At 46.2% G+C, this 21,620-nt stretch overlaps 1 long non-coding RNA gene across 1 annotated transcript in view; it reads right to left on the bottom strand.

Annotated features, from left to right (window-relative positions):
• Window positions 1–3,242: 3,242 nt before the first annotated feature.
• LOC136399954 (uncharacterized) overlaps window positions 3,243–21,620 on the bottom strand; it is a 122,141-nt gene continuing 103,763 nt past the window's right edge. Inside the window, exons 2-3 of the long non-coding RNA XR_010750233.1 lie at window positions 3,382–3,435; window positions 3,243–3,276 (exon numbers count right to left, since the gene is read on the bottom strand). This is a non-coding gene — a long non-coding RNA (uncharacterized lncRNA). The remainder of the gene's footprint in view (window positions 3,277–3,381; window positions 3,436–21,620) is intronic.

Genomic DNA, 21,620 nt, shown 5'->3' with positions numbered 1-21,620 from the left:
TCCCGGTCGGGCGCATGCGGGAGTCTGTCTGACTGTCTCTCCCCGTTTCCAGCTTCAGAAAGGTAAAAAAAACAAAAAAACAAAAATCTTAAAAGGATTTCATCTGCATCAGGTCTGGATGAGAGTCAGGGTATGATCAATCCCAGAGCAGAATTCTTCCCCATCTCTGGACCTGTGAAACCACAACAGAATGTATCTGCTCTCAGAATGCAGTGGTGGGACGAGCATAGGGTGATGGTTACAGATATTCCTACTTCAAAAGGGGAAAATGGGTCATCAGTCCGCCCCACCAAACTAAAAGTGTCAACACAAATGCCACTTCGGAAGGCATCTGGGAATACTCCTCCCTCCGTGGCTCAAGGCTGTGGTCTCGGGGACCATGGCTCTGCCTTCCGGGCCCCAGGCTCCCCCTCCAGATCCACTCTTTCCTCTTCTTGAAGGACAGCACATTTTTTAGGACCTGATGAGTTTTATCAGCCTTGCTATTGCCTCTTAAATTTGGGGAGTCTGATGTCTCTTCTTCATTTCCTCTCTGTTCCCTTTCTTCCAAGCTGCCAGTGACTCTGCTGACGCACATTCTCAAAAACCTCGTGGGTCCCCCAGGTATGTCATAGGAGTCCAGACAGTTAGGAAAGAGGCTTCTCTCCAGATTGTTCCTGGATAATCCCATCTCTGGTACTGGCTTCTCTGGTGAGAAGCTTGAATGGTCCAAGAGCCAGTTGCCTAATGTCTTCAGGAACTGGTTGTCCAGACACACCCTCCCACCACACACTTTCTCTAGAGCATGATTTTCTTTAAAATTTTCTAATTTTTGCATCACTTTTGCAATCTGGACAGGTTGAGAATTTCCCAAATAATCAAGGTCTGGTTACTTTCACTTTACAGTTCTTTCCTACATGTATCTCGTCCTCTCACACTTTACAAAATGCAAGGAGAGACCAGGCTGTATTCTTCCAAAATTTTTAGAAAATTTTCTCTGATAAATGTTCAAATGTGGCCCTGGCTGGTTGGCTCAGTGGTACAGCATTGGCCTGGTGTGTGGATGTCCCAGGATTAAATCCAGATCAGGGCACACACGAAAAGCATCCATCTACTTCTCCACCGCACCGCCTCTCACTTCTCTTTCTCTCTCCCTCTTCTCCTCCCACAGCCATGGCTCTAATGGTTCGAGCAAGTTGGCCCCAGGCACTGAGGATGGCTCCATGGCCTCGCCTCAGTCACTAACAATAGCTCTTCTGTCCATTATTCACCATAGCCAAGACATGGACACAGCCTGGGTGGACACGGATGGATGGGTGGATAAAGAAGTTGTGGTACAAATATACATACTCAGCCATTAAGAAAAAAGAAAAAAGAAAATCCTGCCATTGGGTGGAAGCTGAGCATTATTATGCGAAGGAAGAGAGGTCAAACAGAGAAAAACAAATACTGAATAACCTCACTTAGTTGGTTAATCTAATTCAAACAAAACTCACCAAGAGATCAGCTTCAGTTCTCTGAGCCAAGGCAGGGGCTGCGGGTGTGTGTGGGGTCAGATGACGGGGTCAGAAGCTCCAGTTTCCAGTTATAAGATGAGTAAGTACCAGCTGCCCGGCTGCTCGAGGGTGTTGGAAAGTCACTAAGACCCTTGTAGTCACAAGGGAAACAAAATGTTTCCTCCTTTTTTGTCTGGTCTGTCTGTGAGGTGATGGGTGCTCACTGCCCGTGGTCATCTTTGGCCCGTGTATGTAACTCAAGTCACTGTGCTGCTCACCTTAAACCAACGTGGTGCTGCTCTAATCACATCTCAGTGTAACGGGGGAGGGGTCAGTTTCCCTCACAGATCTGGGGCTCAGTGGCTGCGTGTTCTGCCAAAGAGAGAACAAGACCTGCTTTCTCTGTTTCCAACACCACGTCCTGACCCGTCAGCTAGAACGCCTCTAATGTCCATCGTCTACCCAAGTGTTTGGGGTCATTCGGGCTTTTTCTGTCATGCATCTCAAAGTCCTCCAGCCACTGTTTGTCACTCAACTGCTTTTTTTATAAATTTTTTTTTTATTCAATGAGAAGAAAGGAGGCAAATACATACTGTTGCATTTGCCCTGACCAAGATCCACCAGGCAAGCCCACTAGGGGGCAGTGGTCTGTCTATCTGGGGCGTTGCCCCATTGCTCAGCAAAACTAGCTTTTCTTAATGCCTGAGGCAGAGGTCATTGAACCACCCTCTCTGCCCGTAGTCAACTCTCTCCAGTGGAGCCATGGCTGCAGGAGGGGAAGACAGAGAGAGATGGAGAGGGGGAGGGGTGGAGAAGCAGATGGGCACTTCTCCTATGTGCCCTGGCCTGGAATCGAACCTGGGACTTCCACGCACAGGCTCGATTCTCTACCACTGAGCTAACTAGCCAAGGCATTCGTCACCCAGTGTCAAAGTCACTCCCACCTTTTGGGATGTTGCTGTCACAGGCAACCACTACCCAATATCAAAATTCTATTGTATTGTCCTGTGGCCACTGTAGCAAATGATCACTAATGTCATGACTAAAAAAACAGAAGCTAATTTGTTCACAGACCCTGAGGTCAGAAGTGCTACTACGCCCTCCTGGGTTGAGACAGACCCCTCGGGCCAGCTGCACTCCAACTGGGAGCTCTGAGTCAGGTTCTATTCCTGGTCCCCTGGCTTCTGGGGGTGAGGGTGGCTTGCGGCCATAGCACTGTAAGGTTCAAGTCCTCCTCTGTCCACCTTCCCCTCCTGTCTCCTCTGTGTGTGGCCCCATGCCCCTCCCACCATATTCATCAGGACGCAAGTGACTCCTTAGGACCACCCAGATCACTCAGATGGTCTCTCTATCCCCAGTTCTACAGCATCCTCACACTGTACACATCCTGATAATGTCATCCACAGGTCACCTGCAGTCAGCACAGAGGGCAGGTGACCAACAGCCAAGGTCTCCTAGCTAAAAATCCAGCATGAATGAGGAAGAGGCCAAAGTTAGAAACCTTAGAAAGTTGTCAGTGGACCAGGCAACAGGAAATCACACACAAACACATGACCCGGAGCAAATAGACTGGACACAAGGAAGTGACCGTGCACCCAGCATCTCACCTGACCCGGCAGGTATATAAAGGCCCCTGGCCCAGGGGGCTCCACACTGACCACCTCCCTCTCTACCTGCTCCTCTGACCTGCTCTACCCTCAACCACCAGAACCATGAGCTGTGGGGGCTGTTCCGGAGGCTGTGGCTCCAGCTGCTGTGTGCCCGTCTGCTGCTACAAGCCCGTGTGCTGCTGTGTGCCCACCTGTTCCTGCTCCAGCTGTGGGAGCTGTGGCTCCAGCTGCTGTGTGCCCGTGTGCAGCTGTGTGCCCGTCTGCTGCTGCAAGCCCGTGTGCTGCTGTATGCCCACCTGTTCCTGCTCCAGCTGTGGGGGCTGTGGCTCCAGCTGCTGTGCCCCCGTTTGCTGCCAGTGCAAGATCTGAGGCCCTGGCAAAGCCCTAGTGGCGACAGTTCTTATTCCCCAGACAGAGACACTCACTCCATCTGACCCTGCACCCCACCTGCCTGCTGTGTCAGGACTGTGGAAGCAGGAGGCTAGAGCAGGGGTGGCCTGCTGGACCTGGCAGAGGGCAGCCCAGGCACCTAATCATGGACACTCCTAGAAACAAACTGAGCTTCTCCTGTTTTGGGTCATGTATCTCCCCTCCCCTCTCCCTGCGACCCCAGCACTCGGCATCTCCCTAAAGAATGTGCTTGTCCCTCTGGCTCTAATCTCTGTCTGTCCTGGACCTCAGGTCTGGGAGTCCTGACCTAGTGGTTACTTTAAATAAACGTGTCCTCCCGCCCAGTCCTGGTCTCCCTGATTCTTGATCACTCCCTGCTCCTCCGTCCTGAGCATCTCAGCTCCCTCTGCTCTGCACTCTCCCTCCTGTGGCTTCCTGACCCCAATCCCGGGTATCAAGGACACCCCTGCACCCAGCACCACTCATGCAACGCTATTGAAACATAAAAATGATTAACTAAAGCTCTGAACACCCACATGTGTGACGCTCACGCACAGAACATGGGGAGGGAGGACACTGAACCACCAGCATGCACACACACATTACAGCGTCCCATTCTACAACACTGAAGGGTGTGCAGAGCTGCTTTGTGGGTGGAAAGGTCAGCACAGGCGGTTATGGTAAGGAGGGTTGGGGTGGGATTTGGGTAAAACGTGTTTCAGCACACATGGGGGGGGGATCCAGCCATGTCCATTCTGAGGTAATTTACACACATATGTGTGTGATGTGGTCATGTTACTGACGACCAGCACACATCAATTAATTCATAGTGGATGGCGGACTCAATGCATCTTCCCATCTCCTCTATCTTGAAGCACATGTAAGTTTATGAATCCATCGAGCAACTTGATAGGGCACCCAGGATGCACCCAGTATGACTCCAAGTACAGGGAAGAGAAAGAAATGAATGAAATGTGCTTGCCTTTGTAGCACCTATGATGTGGGTACAAACATCAGGGAGAGAAGCAAGTAATGAACAAACGGCCAGATGTTGACAAGTATGATGAATAACATAGGACAGGTGGGAAGGGGTGGGCCAGCAGGAGTGCAGGAGAGGCTATGGGTATATATCTCAAATGGTGTGCATGCAGCACCTTGCTGAGACGGGGTCATTTAAGCAAAAGTTTGGGGATATTGGGCTGGCCCTGAGGACATGTAGGGGACAGCAGTTACAGTAGCTATAAGGACACATGCTGAGGTGTCATAGGAACCTCGGTGACATGGAGGTAGCAGGGGACCCAGGAACAAGAGGGGCAGTGAGCAGACATGGGGTCTGGGGTCTGGTCTCAGAGGTCAGTGAAGACACAGGGCTTCACCCCCAGGGCATCAGGAAGTCCCAGGAATGTCCACCACAGAAAACAAACATGGCCTGAGATCAGATGGGGTCACCTTGCTGCTGCATTGAACAGGCCGGACAGATTATCCTGTGATAACCCAGGCGGGTGATGATGGTGGCCTGACCAGTGTCCGTGGCCAGGGAGAAACAAGCAAAACTGGACTGAGGTCCAAGGCAGAGTCAGCAGGATTGAAACATACGAGATAACACAGGACATGGGGCGGCTCCATGGTGTGAGCCCCTGGTAGATCTTGGACATGAGGTTGCCTGTCATGGGGAAGTGGGCACATCTCGGGAGCAGCAGGGCTGAGGGAACACTTGCCCCTGGGTGGGGTCAGGTTGTCTGAGGTGCTGGTCTGCTCCCCAGAGGGGACAGGCTGTGGCCAGGGTGGTTGTGGGGTATGTATCAGATGTGAGGCTGCAGGACACCAACATGCTCAGCGTAGTGAAGAGAGCACAGAGCCAGAAGGGCCAGGCGGAAACCCTTCTTCTCCCCATGGGGATTCCCTGAAATGTAACCCTTTCGAACTGAACAGTGTTTCTGTGGCATTGGAAACCCACAAAGCAACGCAAAGATGAACCAGATATGGAAGGACACATTCCCCAATGGCACCTCTGATAAGGGGCTACTCTCCAAAACCTATAAAGAAGTGATACAACTCAATACCAAATTAACCCAAAGAATGCGAATTAAAAAATGGGCAATGGATTCATATAGACACTTCCTCAAAAAGGACACACAGATGGCCAACAGATACGTGAAAAGGTGCTCCGTGTCACTAATCATCAGAAAGATGCAAATTAAAAGGCAATGATATATCACCTAACACCTGTTGGAATGGCCATCATCAATAATTCAAAAAACGGCAAGTCCAGGCAAGAATGTGGAGACAAAGGAACCCCTGTGCACTGTTGGTGGGATTGAGGATTGGTGTAGCCCCTGTGAACATGGAGTTTCCTCAAAAAAATTTAAAATGGGCAGCAAGATGGCATTGGAGTAGGTTGACGTTCCAACATCCACCTTTCAGAACTGAAGTGGATTACAACATACTTTTAAGAACAATCATCTGGAAAAAACCAACATTGGGCTAAACCAAGAGGAATCTATAACCAAAGATCACCAAAGAAACCACACTGAGACTGGTAGGAAAAGTGGAAATGCGGAGAGGGCTGCCGAGCTCTTGGGTGCGAACAGTGGCCCAGAGGGACTCGCATGGTAGTATGGTTTTAGTAGAGAGGGGCGGGTCTTGGGCCCCAGAACTGAAGCTCCAGCATGCAACCCCAGAGCCTAGAAGAGGTGCACAGACAGCATTTAGCTGCAAAATAAGCCAGGTTAATGTTTACGAGAAAGAGACAGATTTCTCAGACCCAGGACCTTTTTAAGGGGATCACGCAGAAAACCTCTCTCAAACCACTCACCCAGGGCTCTGGGGAATGTGGAGAGCTAAGATGACTGGAGCAGCAGGAAGAGAGTTTAATCTAGGAGGCACAGGGAGAAACACTTTGAGGGACAGCCACCCTAACTCTTGAGCTGAGTCATTCCTCAAATCTGAAGAGAATTTTCCCCTAGAAACAGCAATACCAGCAAAGGGAAGCAGGACATCAGATAAACAAGCTCTCCCGTGGCAATCAGAGCAGAGTCGCTTAGAAGTAGAGAGCCTTTCAGGGAAAAAGTACTGAGTGCTGAGGACAGAGCTACAATGCCACCCCCATTTGGCTGAGTGCTCACCTGCAGGCGGGCTGTGGCAGGACATGGGAGCATGGTCCCGTCTGCAGAGGTAGAAGCTGGGGGCTGGTGCAGCTACCGACAGTGCACACGAAAGCGGTCCCACCTGAAATCCTGCCTGTTGAGGCAGGGTGGAGACTGGGGGCCTACCAAGGTTTGCAGCCCGGACGTGTGAATGCAGTTCTGCCCATGGAGGCAAGCGGAAGCTGCACCGACAGTAGCAGCAGGACGGCACTGGCAATGCCTGTGCACAATGCCTGATGTGGTGGCAAAGACGGTGGTGGCCTGCAGACTGGCCAAACCTAGAAATCACAGAGGCCACACCTAATGGTCTCCTGTGGCCACACCCCTCTTATACACAGACAAAATGGGAGGGCAGAGAAATGCAATCTAAATAAATCAACAAGAGATATCCCCAGAAAAAGATTTGAATAAGATGAAAATAATCAAATTATTGGATGCAGAGTTTAAATAATGGTTATTAGGATGCTCAAAGATCTTAGAGCAACTATGGATGGACATAACGAGCACCTAAATAAAGAGATAGCAAGTATTCAGAGGACATTGAAATAATAAAATGAACCAGTCAGAAATAAGAAATACAATATCAGAAATGAAGACCATACTGGAAGGAACTAAAAGCAGGCTGGATGAAGCAGAGGATCAAATCAGCGATTTAGAGGACAAGATAAATGAAAGCAAGGAAGCAGAACAAAAAAAGAAAAGAGATTCAAAAAGTCTGAGGAAACTCTAAGAAAGCACTGTGAAAACATGAAGAGAAACAACAGCATATCATAGTGGTTCCTGAAGGAGAAGAGAAAGATCAAGAGATAGAGAATCTGATTGAAGAAATCATAGCTGAAAACTTTCCTAAATTGATGTAAGAAAAAGTCACACAAGTTCAAGAAGCACAGAGTCCCATTAAGGATGAACCCAAAGAGGCCTACTTCAAGACACATAATGATTAAAATAATAAAATTAAGAGATAAAAGATGAATATTAAAAGCTGTAAGAGAAAAGCAGTCAATTACCTACAGAGGACCCCCCCCCATAAGAATGACATCTGACTTCTCAACAGAAACACTTGAAGCCAGAAGGAAATGGCAAAAAATATTTAAAGTAATGCAGAACAAGAGCCAACAACCAAGACTTCTATATCCAGAAAAGCTATCATTTAAAATTGAAGGAGAAATAAAAAGCTTCCCAGACAAAATAAAAACTCAAGGAATTCATACAACCAAACCAATGCTGTAGGAAATGATAAGGGGCCTGCTATAAACAGAACAAAGAAGGGGAAAGTCTAGTAAAAGAGGAATGTATATTTAAAGAATAAAATAGCAATAAAGAACTACATATCAATAATAACCTTAAATGTAAATGGATTAAATGCTCCAATCAAAAGACATAGAGTAGCCACATAAATAAGAAAACAGGACCCGTACATATGCTGTCTACAAGAGACACACCTTAAAACAAAGGATGCACATAGACTGAAGGTAAAAGGATAGAAAAAAAATACTTTATGCAAATGGAAATAAAAAAAAAGCTGGGATAGCAATACTTATATCAGACAAAATGGACTTTAAAACAAAGATGATAGTAAAAGATAAAGAAAGTCACTATATAATGATAAAGGGAACAATCCAAAAGAAAGATATAACCACTACAAATATCTACACTCCTAATATAAAAGCACATAAATATATTATATAAAGCAGACTTTGATGGATATAAAGGGCGAGCTCAACAGCAATACTATAATAGTAGCAGATTTCAATACCCAAAAACATCACTAGATAGATCCTCAAGAAAGAAAATTAACAAAGAAACAGCAGACTTAAAGGACACACTAGATCAACTGGATTTAATAGGTATTGTCAGAACCTTTCGCTCTAAAGCAGTAGAATATACATTCTTTTCAAGTGCTCATAGCACATTCTCTAGGATAAACCACATGTTAGGACACAAAACAAGTCTCAGTAAATTTAAGAAGATTGAAATCATATCAAGCATCTTCTCAGATCACAATGGCATGAAACTAGAAATCAACTACAATAGAAAAGCTAAAAAACACTCAAACACTTGGAAACTAAATAGCATGTTATTAAAAAATGAATGAGTTAACAATGAGATCAAGAAAAAATAAAAAATTTCCTTGAAACAAATGAAAATGAACGTACAACAACTCAAAATTTATAGGACACAGCAAAAGCAGTCCTGAGAGGGAAGTTCATAGCACTATAGACATACTTTTGGAAGCTAGAAAAAAATTAAATAAACAATTTAACCTTGGATCTAAAAGAACTAGAAAAGAACAGCCAGTAAAGCCCAGAGGAAGTAGAAAGATGGAAAAAATAAAGATCAGAGTGAAAATAAATGATATAGAGGCTGATAAAACAATACAGAGGATCAATGAAATCAAGAGCTGGTTCTTTGAAAAGGTAAACAAGATAGATGAACCTTTAACCAGACTCACCAAGAAAAAAAAGAGAGGGCTCAAATAAATAAAATTAGAAATGAGGAGGAGAAGTAACAACTGTCACAGCAGAAACACAAAGGATAGTAAAAAAATAGCATGAAGAACTGTATGCCATAAAATTAGACAACCTAGGCAAAATGGACAAATTTCTCAAAACATACAATCTTTCAAAAATCAATATAGAAAAATCAGAAAACCTAAACAGACTGATTTCATCAAATGAGATAGAAACAGTTATCAAAAAACTCCCAAAAAACCAAATCCCTGGGCCTATGGCTTCACAGGCAAATTTTACCAAATATTTTAAGAAGAACTAACTCCTACCCTTCTCAAGCTATTTCAAAAAATTCAAGAGGATGGACGACTTCCAAGCTCCTTTTATGGGACAAGTATAGTACTGATTCCAAAACCAGGCAAAGACAACACAAAGAAAGAAAACTATAGACCAATATCCCTGATGAACGTAGATGCTAAAATTCTCAACAAAATATTAGCAAACCGGATCCAGCAATACATGAAAAATATTATACATCATGATCAAGTGGGATTTATTCTGGTGAGGCAAGGCTGGTATAATATTCTCAAATCAATCAATGTGATACATCACATAAACAAAAGGAAGGAGAAAAACCACATGATAATTTCAATAGATGCAGAAGAAGCAGTTGATAAAATCCAGCGCACATTCATGATCAAAACTCTCAAAAAAGTGGGAATACAGGGAACATACCTCAACATGATAAAGGCCATCTATGACAAACCACAGCCAACATCATACTCAATGGGCAAAAATTAAAAGCAATTCCTTTAAGATCAGGAACAAGGCAGGGATGCCCCCTTTCACCACTCTTATTCAACATAGTTCTGGAATTCCTAGCCACAGCAATCAGATAAGAAGAAGAGATAAAAGGCATCCAAATTGGAAAAGAAGAGTAAAACTCTTATTATTTGCTAATGGTATGATACTGTACATAGAAAAGCCTAAAGTCTCAGTCAAAAAACTACTGGACCAGATAAATAAATTCAGCAAGGTGGAAGGATATAAAATCAATATTCAGAAATCAGTGGAATTTTTATACACCAACAATGACCTCTCTGAAAGAGAAATTAAGAAAACAATCCCTTTCAATTTTGCAACAAAAGAAATTAAAATACCTAAGATTTAATTTAACCAAAGCAGTTAAATACTAGTACTCAGAAAATTATAAAACATTGATAAAGAAAATCAAGGAAGATAAGAACTAATGGAAACATATACTGTGTTCATGGATAAGAAGAATAAACATCATTAAAATGCCTACATTACCCAAAGCAATCTACAAATTCAATACAATTTCTATTAAAATACCAATGACATACTTTAAAGATATAGAACAAATATTCCAAAAATTTATATGAAACCAAAATAAGAACACAAATAGCATCAGCAATCCTGAAAAAGAGGAATAAAGTGGGAGGTATCACACTTTCTGATATGAAGTTATACTACAAGGCCATTGTACTAAAAACATCCTGGTACTGGCATAAGAACAGGCATATAGATCAATTGAACAGAACAGAGAACTCAGAAATAAACCCACATCTTTATGGACAATTAATATTTGACAAAGGAGGTCAGACCATACAATGGAGTAACGACAGCCTCTTTAACATATGGTATTGGGAAAATTAGACAGGTACTTGCAAAGAAATGAAACTGGATCACCAACTTACACCATTCACAGAAATAAACTCAAAATGGATAAAAGACTTAAATGAAACCATAAACATCTTGGAAGAAAACATAGGCAGTAACTCTCTGATATCTCTCGTAGCAATATTTTTGCTGATTTATCTCCACGGGCAAGTGAAAAAAATGACAGGATGAAAAAATAGGACTATATCAAACTAAAAAGCTTTTGCACAGCAAAAGATACCATTAACAAAATAAAAGGACAACCCACACAATGGGAGAATATATTCGCCAAAACATCTGATAAGGGGTTAATAACCAAAATTTATAAAGAACTTGTAAAACTCTAAACCAGGAAGGCTAATAATTCAATCAAATAATTGGCAAAAAAAAAGAATGAATACACACTTCTCCAAAGAGGACATACAGATGGCCAAAAGGCAGATAAAAAAATGTTCAACATCACTAATCATTAGAGAAATGCAAATTGAAACCACAATGAGATACCACCTCACACCTGTCAGACTGTCACTCATTAACAAAACAACACAGAATAAGTGCTGGCGAGGATGTGGAGAAAAGGGAACCCTCCTGCACTGCTGGTGGGAATGCAGACTGGTGCAGCCACTGTGGAAAACAGTATCAAGATTCCTCAAAAATTAAAAAATGGAACTGCCTTTTGACCCAGCCATCTCACTGTTAGAAATATATCCTTTGAATACCAAATCACTAATTCAAAAGAAGAAGTGCACCCCCATGTTTATTGCAGCATTGTTCACAATAGCCAAGATCTGGAAACAGCCCAAGTGTCCATCAGTGGACGAGTGGATTAAAAAGTTGTGGTGCATATACACAATGGAATACTATGGGGCCATGAAAAAGAAGGAAATCTTACCTTTTCTGACAACATGGAGGGACCTGGAAACTATCATACTCAATAAAATAAGCCAGGCAGAGAAAGAAAAATACCAATGACCTTACTTATCTGAGGAATCCAGTGAACAACATGAACTGAGGAATGTAATTGAGACAGAGGAGGGATCAAAGGGACCAGAGGGAAAGTGGTCAGAGGGAAAGTAGAAGAGAGGATAGGATCAGAGAAGTGAAAGAGATTAGTGAAATTATATATCATAACACAGCATTATAGAGAACAGGACAGCAAATCCTGGAGAGAAAGGGGGAAGGCATTGGGGGGAGGGGCAGAAGAGGCAAGGGGAATACAGGGATGGGGCAATATATTAGGTGGGGCACTTGAATGTATGTAAACACAATAAGTTAAAATCATAAATTAAAAGAAATATAAATGCAACTGCCTTATGACCCAGTGATTCCAGTTCTGGGAATTTATATGAAGAAACTCAAAACATTATTTTAAAATACACACACAAACACAGACACACACACACACACAATCAACACATAAAATCTTTAAACAGAAAGGAAAATTAATTGGAGATTAACAGTCTTGTAAATAAGCCTCTGAGACCAAGCGAGGCTCCTGTACTTCCTGCTGCAGCCTCTCCTGGCGCGAGCAGCTGCCCGGAGGTGAGACACCTGAGGACGTTCCCGGGACTCTGCTGTCCTGCAGTCTGGGCCACCCTATGCAGGTCACACGAGATGAGCTAAAGGCAGGTGACCAGTTCCTGTCCGTGCAAGCGGAAGCTGAGTTCCTAATTATAGGGTCCAATAGAGAGGAAGACACCAAATTTAGAAAATTAAAACAGTGGAACCACCTGAGCCAGTGAGAGGACAGGGACACGGAGAAAACAAACATGGCTTAGGACGGGCACAGACAGGAACCAGGAAGTCACCGTGCCCCAGCTTCTCACCTGACCTGGCAGGTATATAAAGGCCCCTGGCCCAGGGGGCTCCACACTGACCACCTCCCTCTCTACCTGCTCCTCTAACCTGCTCTACCCTCAACCACCAGAACCATGAGCTGTGGGGGCTGTTCCGGGGGCTGTGGCTCCAGCTGCTGTGTGCCCGTCTGCTGCTGCAAGCCCGTGTGCTGCTGTGTGCCCACCTGTTCCTGCTGCAGCTGTGGGGGCTGTGGCTCCAGCTGTGGGGGCTGTGGCTCTAGCTGCTGTGTGCCCGTGTGCAGCTGTGTGCCCTGCTGTAAGCCCGTCTGCTGCTGCAAGCCCGTGTGCTACTGTGTGCCAGCCTGTTCCTGCTCCAGCTGTGGGGGCTGTGGCTCCAGCTGCTGTGCCCCCGTTTGCTGCCAGTGCAAGATCTGAGGCCCTGGCACAGCTGACTCTTATGCCCCAGACAGAGACCCTCACTCCATCTGACCCTGCACCCCACCTGCCTGCTGTGTCAGAACTGTGGAAGCAGGAGGCTAGAACAAGGGTGTCCTGCTGGACCTGGCAGAGGGCAGCCCAGGCACCTGCTGGTGGACGCTCCCAGAAAGGGACTGAGCACCTCCTGTCCCAGGTCACTTCTCTCCCCTCCCCTCTCCCTGAGACCCCAGCTCTCAGCATCTCCCTGAGGAATGATTTTGTTCCTCTGGCTCTAATCTGTCTGTCCTGGACCTCAGGTCTGGGAGTCCTGACCTAGTGGTTACTTTAAATAAACGTGTCCTCCCTCCCAGTCCTGGTCTCCCTGATTCTTGCTCACTCCCTGCTCCTCTGTCCTGAGCATCTCAGCTCCCTCTGCTCTGCGCTCTCCCTCCTGTGGCTCCTGGAACTCCACCGCGGTGTCAGGGACCCTCCATGCTTCAGGGTCTGCTCGGTACCCATGGCATGCGTCACACGAGGGACACCACCTGGCACCTGCTCAAGGACGGGCAGGCAGGTGGGGCTGTGGTGTGGGAGGAGACAGTCAGTCCAGACAGGCAGGGGTGACAGGTGTCCCTGGAGGGACGAGACATGAAGGTGAGACCGGCCATGGCAGAGTGTGTGGGGACAGGCCAAGGTGTGTAAGTAATCTGGGGGCAGGATTCCACACGTGGCAATGACTTGGATTGAGGGAAGAGCAGGAAGGGAGGAGATGAAGGAGGTGCCCCCTGCTGCCCAAGCCGCATTCACAGACCAGGACGTGGTCTTAGAGACAATTGTGCACAAATAGCAAAGAATGGGGTTAGTCGCCTACCTGTGGTGGCGCAGTGGATAAAGCATCAACCTGGAAATGCTGAGGTTGCTGGTTCGAAACCCTGGGCTTGCCTGGTCAAGGCACATATGGGAATTGATGCTTTCAGCTCCTCCCACCTTTTCTCTCTGTGTCTCTCTCTTCTCTCTCTCCCTCTCTGTCTCTCTCTCTCCCTCTCTCTTTCCTCTCTAAAAATGAGTAATAATAATAATAAAGAATGGGGTTACTTGTTGGCTATATACTTCAAAGGGATTTATAATTTCACGTCTTAATAAACAAGGAAACGCCATGCTACCTGCTGATCCAGCCATAAACGCACCTGAGACCTGGAGGTGGGCGGACTGTCCCCAGAGGACCCACTCTGCACTCACCCTGCTTGTTCTGGGGTGGAGTCTTGGGTGGTGAATGTCTTATATGAGTTCACTGGTAGCTTCTCATTTGACTAATTATCCTCCTAAACGAGGCGCTAAGCATTCACCTCTCATTAGCACAGCCCTGGACACACAGCGCTCTCTCTCTCTCCAGCCTGAGTTCCCTGGGCTGCCAGACACAGAAACAGGACTGGGGCCTTAGGAAGAGAGCCCTCCGGATGGTCACTTTCCCAAGGGATCACACTGCAGTGCCCTGGGCTTGGGACGCCCCCTGACAGGACCGAGCTGCCCAGAGCAGAAGGGCCCCACACCCACCTGCTCTCAACAGACCCTGCAGGCTGCACGCCTGCCCTCTGACCCTCCTCCACATCAGTCCCGGCTCACACACTGGTCTCTCAGCCTCAACGCGTTTCACGTTTGTAAAGAACAGGAGTCAGCTCCCACTGGGGTCCTGCTGAGGACCGGGACACTGTGGGAGGACACTACAGATAGGGAGGGGACCCCAGCAGGTGTATAAAGCCCCTGGCCCTGGAGGCTCCACACATGACCCCTCCCTTGTCTACCTGCTACAGCCTCAACCAGCAGAACCTGGGAAGCTGTGGCCATTCCAGGGGCTGTGGCTCTAGGGGTTCCTGTGGCTACTCCCCATCCAGCTGCTGTGTCCCCATTTGCTGCCAGGACAGGACCTGAGGCTCTGACCTCACACCGCAGGTGGCCCCTGCCCATCGGGCTCTCTGAGAGGAGATGTACGCTGACCCCAAACCCCAACGTGGGTACAAGCTCTTGTCTCTGGGAACGAGGCCTCCTGACCCCCAGATGCAGGATCCCAGCTCCCCGTCCCTGAACCCTTCACGGGCTCTGCTCCTCTGTCTCACTCCAGAGGAATCTTCCTCCTTCTGTTCCAACTTCCACATCCGCTGTCTCCTCAAAGGCCTGAGCACCCTGCACCCCACACCGCACTGGGAAGTGACTGGAGCACCACTGGGACCCCAGGGACCTGTGTTGACCCTTTCCCCACAATTCTTCCCTGGGTCAGCCCCACACATCCCCAGGGAGCAGGCTCTGCCACTCCCAGAACCTATCGGAACCCATGCCGACCGCCCAGGGCCCTGCTTGCTCTGACCTTCAGGAAGTCCAGCAGGTCCACGTGCACCCCTGGGTCACCTGCACAGAAACTCCTTCCCCTCCACCAGCCTTGTCTCACTGCTGCTTTTCTCAGAAGACATTGCATTGGACCCACTGAGTTTGTGGTGACCTGTCACAGAACCACTGGGGGTACCCCAGTAACCCTGTCCACATGGCGCTGACCGGGCCCTCTCCACACTCATGATTGAGCTGATAACCAGGCCAAGCCACCTGGGCCTTACTTGGGCTGTTTTCTGGGACTATCAAAGCTGCCCTCTCTTCTGAGATCTTGGATGTTGGTCCCACCTAAACCAGGAGAGGCTGGTTGCTGTGTTTTCGCACAGACCGAGAGCCGGTCTGGGGACACCATAGAGTCCTCTCCCATCATCCAATCCTGTAATGCTGCACCCCGCTGAGCTCCTGGGAGCCGCGTCACCCTCTAACAACAGCTGGAACAGGGGTCTCCTGTTCAGGGTTCATGTATTTGTGTCTAGAGCCACCTGGACAAGGCGGATAATCTCCGTCTAAAGATCTTCAATCAGATCTGGACGGATAGGTCAGTTGGCTAGAACATCATGTTGAAGCACAGATGTCGGTTCAATCCCTGATCAGGGCACACAGGAACAGATCAATGATCCTGTCTCTTTCTCTTTTTCCCTCTCTTTAAAAAATTAATAAATAATAAAAAATATCTTCAATCACATCTGCAAGTAAATTTTTTTCCAAATAATATACTGTGTACAGGCTCCAGGACTTAGGACCTAATATCTTGGGTACCGTTAACCTTATGCATACCTTGGTTCACCTTCTGGTCCCCAAAGAACCACATCTGTCCCAAATGCAAGATGCGTTCATTCCGTCACACAAACCCTCCAAGCTCAATATGTTCCAGCATCCACAGGAGTCCCACATCTTATTTTAAACATCATCCACTCGAAATTCTTTTTTTTTTAATAAATTTTTATTAATGTTAATGGGATGACATTAATAAATCAGGGTACATATATTCAAAGCAAACATGTCCAGGTTATCTTGTCATTAAATTATGTTGCATACCCCTCGCCCAGAGTCAGACTGTCCTCTGTCACCCTCCATCCAGTTTTCTCTGTGCCCCTCCCCCTCCCCCTAACCCTCTCCCTCCCTCCCTCCTGCGTCCTCCTCCCCCCACCCCTGGTAACCACCACACTCTTGTCTATGTCTCTTAGTCTCATTTTTATGTTCCACCAATGTATGGAATCATGTAGTTCTTGTTTTTTTCTGATTTACTTATTTCACTCTGTATAATGTTATCAAGATCCCACCATTTTGCTGTAAATGATCTGATGTCATCATTTCTTATGGCTGAGTAGTATTCCATAGTGTATATGTGCCACATCTTCTTTATCCAGTCTTCTATTGAAGGGCTTTTTGGTTGTTTCCATGTCTTGGCCACTGTGAACAGTGCTGCAGTGAACATGGGGCTACATGAGTCTTTACGTATCAATGTTTCTGAGGTTTGGGGGTATATACCCAGTAGAGGGATTGCCGGGTCATAAGGTAGTTCTATTTGCAGTTTTTTGAGGAACCACCATACTTTCCTCCATAATAGTTGTACTACTTTACAGTCCCACCAACGGTGGATGAGAGTTCCCTTTTCTTCACAGCCTCTCCAACATTTGCTATTACCCGTCTTGTTGATAATAGCTAATCTAACAGGGGTGAGGTGGTATCTCATTGTAGTTTTGATTTGCATTTCTCTAATAACTAATGAAGCTGAGCATCTTTTCATATATCTGTTGGCCATTTGTATTTCTTCCTGGGAGAAGTGTCTGTTCATGTCCTCTTCCCATTTTTTTATTGGATTGTTTGTTTGTTTGTTGTTGAGTTTTATGAGTTCTTTGTAAATTTTGGATATTAGGCCCTTATCTGAGCTGTTGTTTGAAAATAACATTTCCCATTTAGTTGGCTGCCTGTTTATTTTGATATCAGTTTCTCTTGATGAGCAAAAACTTTTTATTCTGATGTAGTCCCATTCATTTATCTTTGCCTTCACTTTTCTTGCCATTGGAGTCAAGTTCATAAAATGTTCTTTAAAACCCATTCCATGAGTTTAGTACCTATGTCTTCTTTTATGTACTTTATTGTTTCAGGTCTTATATTTCATAATGATTAAGGGGACACTGAATCAAGAAGACATAACAATCCTTAATATATATGCACCAAACCAAGGAGCACCAAAATATATAAGACAGCTACTTATTGACCTTAAAACAAAAACTGACAAAAATACAATCATACTTGGAGACATCAATACACCACTGACAGCTCTAGATCGGTCATCCAAACAGAGAATCAATAAAGATATAGTGGCCTTAAACGAAATACTAGAACACCTGGATATGATAGACATCTACAGGACACTTCATCCCAAAGCGACAGAGTATACATTTTTCTCTAGTGTACATGGAACATTCTCAAGAATTGACCATATGTTGGGCCACAAAGACAATATCAGCAAATTTAGAAAAATTGAAATTGTACCAAGCATATTCTCTGATCATAAAGCCTTGAAACTAGAATTCAACTGCAAAAAAAGGGGGGAAAACCCACAAAAATGTGGAAATTAAACAACATACATCTAAAAAATGAATGGGTCAAAGAAGAAATAAGCGCAGAGATCAAAAGATATATACAGACAAATGAAAATGAAAATACGACATATCAGAATCTCTGGGATGCAGCAAAAGCAGTAATAAGAGGAAAGTTCATATCACTTCAGGCCTATATGAACAAACAAGAGAGAGCCCAAGTAAACCACTTAACTTCACACCTTAAGGAACTAGAAAAAGAAGAAAAAGACACTCGAAATTCTTAAAGGTTTTCAATCTACATCAGGTTTGGATGAGAGTCAGGGTATGATCAATCCCAGAGCAGAATTCTTCCCCATCTCTGGACCTGTGAAACCACAACAGAATGTATTTGCTCTCAGAATGCAGTGGTAGGACGAGCATAGGGTGATGGTTATAGATATTCCTACTTCAAAAGGGGGAAATGGGTCAAAGAGGTCATCAGTCCCCCTCCCCCAAGTTTTAAAGTGTCCATGCAAATACCACTAGCGATGGCAGCTGGGAATACTCCTCCCTCCACAGCTCAAGTCTGTGGTCTCAGGGACCATGGCTCTGCCTTCCGGGCCCCAGGCTCCCCCTCCAGAGCCATTCTTTCCTCTTCTTGAAGGACAGCACATTTTTTAGGACCTGATGAGTTTTATCAGCCTTGCTATTGCCTCTTAAATTTGGGGAGTCTGATGTCTCTTCTTCATTTCCTCTCTGTTCCCTTTCTTCCAAGCTGCCAGTGACTCTGCTGATGCACATTCTCAAAAAGCTCGTGGGTCCCCCATGTATGTCATAGGAGTCCAGACAGTTAGGTAAGAGGCTTCTCTCCAGATTGTTCCTGGATAATCCCATCTCTGGTACTGGCTTTTCTGTTCATGTACTTGAGCAGGTCAAGAGCCAGTTGCCTAATGTCTTCAGCAAACGGTTGTCCAGACACACCCTCTCACCACACACTTTTATCTAGATTGTGGTTTTTCTAAAAATTTCTTTTTCTTTTTTTTTCCAGAGATAGAGTGAGAGTCAGAGAGAGAGAGAGATAGGGACAGACAGACAGGAACAAAGAAAGATGAGAAGCATCAATCATTAGTTTTTCGTTGTGACACCTTAGTTGTTCATTGATTGCTTTCTCATATGTGCCTTGACCGCGGGCCTTCAGCAGACTGAGTAACCCCTTGCTCAAGCCAGTACCTTGGGTCCAAGCTGGTGAGCTTTGCTCAAACCAGATGAGCCCGTGCTCAAACTGGCGACCTCGGGATCTTGAACCTGGGTCCTCTGCATCCCAGTCCGACACTCTATCCACTGTGCCACCGCCTAGTCAGGCTTGAAATTTCTTAATTTTAGCATCTCTTTTGCTATCTGGACAGGCTGAGATTTTCCAAATAAGAAAGGGCAGGTTTATTTTGCTTCATAGTCCTTTCCTACATTTTCTCATGCTCTTAACTTTACAAATGGAAAGGAGAGACCAGGCTGTACCTTTCAAAATTGTCTGGAAATATTCTCAGCTACATGTTTCATTTTGGCCCTGGCTGGTTGGCTCAGTGGAACAGCATTGGCCCGGCGTATGAATGTCCCAGGTTTGATTCCATATCAGGACACACAGGAAAAGCCTCCATCTGCTTCTTCACCTTACCACCTCTCACTTCTCTTTCTCTCTCCCTCTTCTCCTCCCACAGCCATGGCTCTAATGGTTCGAGCAAGTTGGCCCCAGGCACTGAGGATGGCTCCATGGCCTCGCCTCAGTCACTAACAATAGCTCTGCTGTCCATTATTCACCATAGCCAAGACATGGACACAGCCTGGGTGGACATGGATGCATGGGTGGATAAAGAAGTTGTGGTACAAATATACATACTCAGCCATTAAGAAAAAAAAGAAAAATCCTGGCATTGACGACAATCTGGGTAGATGTTGCGGGCATTGTGCTAAGGGAGATAAGTCAGACAGAGAAAGACAAATACGGTATGACCTCACTTAGTGGTTAATCTAATTCAAACCAAACTCACCAAGAGATCAGCTTCAGTTCTCTGAGCCAAGGCAGGGGCTGCGGGTGTGTGTGGTGTCAGATGATGGGGTCAGAAGCTCCAGCTTTCAGTTATAAGATGAGTAAGTAAAAGCTGCCCGACTGCCCGCGGGTGTTGGAAAGTCACTAACCCTGGTAGTCACAAGGGAAACAAAATGTTTCCTCCCTTTTTGTCTGGTCTGTCTGTGAGGTGATGGGTGCTCACTGCCCGTGGTCATCTTTGGCCCGTGTATGTAACTCAAGTCACTGTGCTGCTCACCTTAAACCGAGGTGGTGCTGGTCTAATCAAATCTCAGTATAACGGGGGAGGGGTCAGTTTCCCTCACTGATCTGGGGCTCAGTGGCCACGTGTTCTGCCAAAGAGAGAACAAGACCTGCTTTCTCTGTTTCCAACACCACGTCCTGACCCATCAGCCAGAACGCCTCTAATGTCCATCGTCTACCCAAGTGTGTTTGGGGTCATTCGGGCTTTTTCTGTCGTGCACTTCAAATTTTTCCAGCCACTGTATCTTTTTTTTTCTTCTTCATTTTTATTCGGTGAGAAGAGGTGAGGCAGAGACAGACTCTTGCATGTGCCCTGACGGTCTCCAGCTCACAAGCCCCCTAGGGGTCAGTGGTCTGTCGCTCTGGGGCATTGCCCCGTTGCTCAGCAACTGAGCTCTCAGTGTCTGAGGCAGAGGCCATGTTCCCACCCTCAGCACCCGGAGCCAACTCGCTCCAATCGAACCAAGGCTGCAGGAGAGGAAGATCAAAGGGGAGATGGAGATGAAGAGAGAGAGAGAGAGAGAGACAGAGAGAGAAGAAGGAATGGAGAAGCAGATGGTCGCTTCTCCTGTGTGCCCTGTCTAGGAATCAAACCTGGGACATCCACATGTCAGGCCAGTGCTGAACCACTGAGCTAACCAGCCAGGGCCCAATTGGAACATTTAGCTGAGAAGATTTCCAGGTAATATTGGAAAGATACAGCCTGGTCTCTCCTTGCCTTTCGTAAAGCGTGAGAGAACGAGATACATGTCGGAAAGCACTGTGAAGAGAAAGTAACCAGACCGTGATTATTTGGGAAATTCTGAGACTGTCCAGATGGCAAAAGAGATGCTAAAATTAGGCAATTTTTATAAAAACCATGTTCTGGAGAAAAGGGCTTGGTGGGACAGTGTGTCTGGACAACTGTTTGCTGAAGACATTAGGCAACTGGCTCGTGACCTGCTCAAGTACATGAACAGAGAAGCCAGTACCAGAGATGGGATTATCCAGGAACAATCTGGAGAGAAGCCTCTTACCTAACTGTCTGGACTCCTATGACATACCTGGGGGACCCACGAGCCTTTTGAGAATGGTGCATCAGCAGAGTCACTGGCAGCTTGGAACAAAGGAAACAGAGACAGGAGAAAGGAAGAAAACACGTCAGATTCCCCAAATTTAAGAGGCAATAACAAGGCTGGTAAAACTCATCAGGTCCTAAAAAATGTGCTGTCCTTCAAGAAGAGGAAAGAATGGCTCTGGAGGGGGAGCCTGGGGCCCGGAACGCAGAGCCATGGTCCCCGAGACCACAGCCTTGAGCCACGGAGGGAGGAGTATTCCCAGCTGCCGTCCCGAGTGGCATTTGCGTTCACACTTTAAAACTTTGGGGGGGGACTGATGACCTCTTTGACCCATTTTCTCCTTTTGAAGTAGGAATATC

The sequence above is a fragment of the Saccopteryx leptura genome, chromosome 1, assembly GCF_036850995.1.
Source record: "Saccopteryx leptura isolate mSacLep1 chromosome 1, mSacLep1_pri_phased_curated, whole genome shotgun sequence".
In the NCBI taxonomy this organism is placed as follows: Eukaryota; Metazoa; Chordata; class Mammalia; order Chiroptera; family Emballonuridae; genus Saccopteryx; species Saccopteryx leptura.
Note: the sequence above shows the minus strand (reverse complement) of the source record. Positions and strands in the feature narration are given on the sequence as shown.